Here is a 4272-nt window from a genome sequence, read left to right on the forward strand (position 1 = left end):
TACCATCCAAAATTTTCGCATAACTCCAAAGGATTCGGCCGAAAGAAGCCCATAAAATCAGTTCCCTGAAATCTGAAAATCTGCCCATATTTTTTAGATTTTTTTGGTGAGTTTGTTACAATTTTTCGGCAACTTTTGACCACCAAGATCACCGGATTTAGATACTATTGGTAAGACCACAACGTCCTCTTCAATTATCACCCAAAATCTCCGTATAAGTCCAAAAGATTTGGCCGCAATAAGTCCACAAAGAGCTCCCCGAAATTTTAAAAATCTGCCGAGATTTTTCAGATATTCGGGATAAATTTGCGGCAATTTTTCGGTAACCTCCGAACACCAAGACGTCGAATTTGGATACCGTGCCCATAATGTACTCTTCAAGTATCACCCAAAATCTCTTCATAACTCCAAAAGATTCGGCCGAAATAAGCCCACAAAATCAGTTCCCCGAAATCTGAAAAGAACATTGTCGACTTTCCAACGGTATCTAAATCCAGCGATCTTGGTGGTCGAAAGTTGAACCTCGTCCAAAAATCTAAAAAATCTGGGTGACCGTTTCTGCAAGTTTGTAAACTTCATTGACCATTTCTGATAGCACTCTAAAATTCAGTGACCGTTTTTGCAAGTTTTAAACTTTAGTGAGTGTTTTGTAATCTTCAGTAAATTCAGTGATTGTTTGTGAAATTAACCCTATGAAAATTTATTTATTTATGTGACGTTTGGTCGATGCAAAACCCGAGGTTCGGTTTGGTTAAATAGAGAACATCCATGTTACTTTATTGTGCATTTTTCATCCATGTATAACTTTTTCAAGACTTTTTGTTCTAGTTTTGTTCTTGAATCATGCAATTGGCAATAGCTTCAATATTTAATCATTTAACAATTAAAATAATATATATCAAACATCTAAAATTATAAGATACAATATTTACTTTATAATTTCTACTATTGGTGATTGGTCAATTATACAAATTTCATGTTTTCGAGCTTCACTGTTCTATAATATTCTTTTTGGCCACTGTTTTGTTTGAAATTTTCTAACATGTTTCCATTTTTCACTTTTATACAAATAAAATCATTTAAAAACTTGAAACAAAATTCAAATAAAAGACTTTTAAAAAAATAATGAAGCACAACTAGGCACTTTTCAGAAAAAGAATAATAATAATAATAATAATAATAATAATAATAATAATAATAATAATAATAAAGCTTGATTAGTTGAGCCTAATTGCACATTAAGCGTCAATTTGATAGTTGACCGATTAATTTTGCGCTCACTATCAAGGCGTTCGTCCACACTTCGCGCATAAACGCTCTTTTTAAAACATTGTTAACCAACATGTTTTAATCATCAACTGGGGGTGATTTGTGTGCAAATTGGAAGATTGATGAGAGGTTTCTAGCAGATTGTCGGAAACAATATGTGTGCCTGCTTTGGGGTAGGTGCGGTAGTGTGATACGACGGGGTGTTTGGAGGAGATGAATAATCTTTCAGATTTTCCTTTTTATCTTTCTAATGTCTTCTTAACTTTCGGTAATTATGTTAGTGCCACTGGTTTTGCTAACAATATACCTTTTAATTGCGATGAAGGTTTGCACATATGTTCCCTTTTTTTTTCTGCTGTTACAATCCTATCCTCAAACTTCTAATATTTAAAATATGTTGTCACTGTCTGTTCAATAAAGAGTAAATATCACCACCATAAAATTTGTTTATTGAATCACAATTTTAAATATTTTCTTTATCTCCGTAAATGGCCCATAATCATACTTTTAAATAATTTTTTGAACTAAAACGAATTTCTTTGCCCACCACAGTCGTCAACATTTTTTCCTGCGGTGGTGCGATGCAATTATTTTTGGTTTTTGATAGAATGACAGGACACATGACGCCCCCTGGAGGTGGCTCTGGATGAATAGCAAAATTCATTATTTTTTCCCCTGTGTGGCCTTTTCTTTTTTCCCAAAGTACTTGTTTTCTTTTCTAGTAGTGATTATAGTGTGGTTTACTTTATATATTAATGTTGAGATGCATGTTAAACTTCAAATTGTTAATTATCTATAATAATCTAACTCACGATTGGGATGAAAAATTTTGTTTGAGCAGAATTAGAATAGGGTTGGGTGGGGACTCTCGGGAAGTACTTTTAAGAATGAGAGGTTGGAGGAACTTACATGGGAAAGTTCTTTTGGAAAGATTTAGCCCTATTTGTGTTGGCAAGAAATTAAATTTATTGTAGATTTTAACGACGTTGATGAATAAATAATTAAAAAGTTAATAAAAATTATGAATCCCATAAAATATATATATTTAAACTCAATTGTTGATTTTAACTTAAATTCTTATTATTTTTTAGTTAAACCAAACATGGACTTAGAATGGGGATGGATGCGGAATAGGGTGTAGTCCGTGCAGTGGGAGGTGGTACCACAATCTTCTAATTTTTTATTAATTGAACCAAGACTATATTGTAAAATTATTATGGTATACTTATTAAAAATATGTGTTGGGTTTTGATACCCTATGAATCTCGGATTATGATGTAAAAGTCGGATTGAATTTTATAGATATTGGCTGATAAGTGAAATTGTTACCAACAATCAAGTTCAAAGGTTCGATCCGAAAACAACGTGAACTGTTGGAAGCAATGTTATCAAAATCGGCCTGGTCCGGTCAGTTCAATCGGTAAAATCAGGAACCAAGCCAATCATGTCAGGTAAACCGATTGTGACAAAACCGTAAAAAACCCCGTTGAACCGGTCGCAATTTTGTGGTTTCTCAATTTTATTTTATTTATTATTTTTTTTTTGTTTAAAAAATTTCAACTTAATGAATGAGTCTCATAAACAACAATTCAAAGGCCTATAGAGAAAATATTAGATGACATACTCTTTTTATAGATGCATCACTCTCTAATAGTTTTATAAACTTCCAATGTGGGATAGTGCATTTTATAGGTACCCTTCTCTCCAATTGTTTCATAAACTTTTAGTGTGGGATAATGACAAAACAAAAATGTTAACAAATTATAGAATAACAAATCTAATTAACAAATTATTAATATGAAAATTTTAACAAAATTTATTCTTTTCATTGTATTTTATTATTTTTGTATGTATTTATTGCAATCGGTTCGATTCCGATTCAACAACGGTTGCACCATTTGACCCTTGACCCTTCACCTTTTTCGGGTCAATAATCGGGTCGGTTTTCAAAACATTGGTTGGAAGTAGCTTAAGAAATTAATGTTACTCGCGGCAGATATATAATTATCTATTGGATAACTTTGAATCTTGACCTATTAAACCATTTTATTGGTCCAAATAAAGCCCGTGTTCGTCAACCATTTTTCCACATTCTACCATATTATTTTTTCTACAGTACTCATTTTCAACCACACATTTCCCATTAAAATAATATTACACATATATCAAAAAAATTTCCTTCTTTTTTGACCACACATTGCAACATCAATTACTAAACCATACTCCACTTTTTGAACTTAAAGGGCCACAAATAGGGCCAAAGCCTAACCTATTCCTATATATGTGCAGCTTTTTACCCAACCTATGCGTGTAACTTGTGTATGACATTAGGGAAAAACATGACTACCTCTTTGATTGGAAATCGACTACCTTTGTGGAGAGAAAAATTGTTGCATTCTTTGCGTATTTTGGTCTTTTCTCTTGCCTTCTTCCGTTATTTTTGTCTTTTGTCGTGCCTTTGTGGCCTACGAATCAACATTGTTATCTTGCTATTTATGAGTGAGATTGAGAAGCAATCAGGACAAATTTGGCAGTAGGTTGCACTTTTTTTTTTTTTTTTTTTTTTTTTTTACAAGGTGTCCTATTCTAGACTAATCCTTGGGTCTGTGATCCGGCCCCTCTTCACACAGTCCGGTTAATCGCAGGATGTGCCTCCAACTGACCAGGGTCCGAGCGCTCCCCACCTGGTCCGACAAAGTGTCAAGCAAGCCAATCCAAGTTGCACCTTGCCTTCCAAGAATAATCCTTGCCTTCCAAGTTCCCACTTGCCTTCCAAGAATAAATCCTTGCCTTCCAAGAGCCCCATGTTTCGAACTCACGACCTCTGCTCTGCCAGGTTTGACAGCGTCCGTCCTTTGCCAGTGGAGAAGAACCTATTGAAAATGATAAAATTAGTCAAAAATTAATTTTAATTGTGATCTATAGCCCATCAATAATTATTTTCAATAGGTAACCCCCCCGCCCCCCCCTCCATTTCTCTTTTTATTTTTTCTTTCTAACAAA

The sequence above is a fragment of the Olea europaea genome, chromosome 1 (assembly GCF_002742605.1).
Source record: "Olea europaea var. sylvestris chromosome 1, O_europaea_v1, whole genome shotgun sequence".
Classification (NCBI taxonomy): Eukaryota; Viridiplantae; Streptophyta; class Magnoliopsida; order Lamiales; family Oleaceae; genus Olea; species Olea europaea.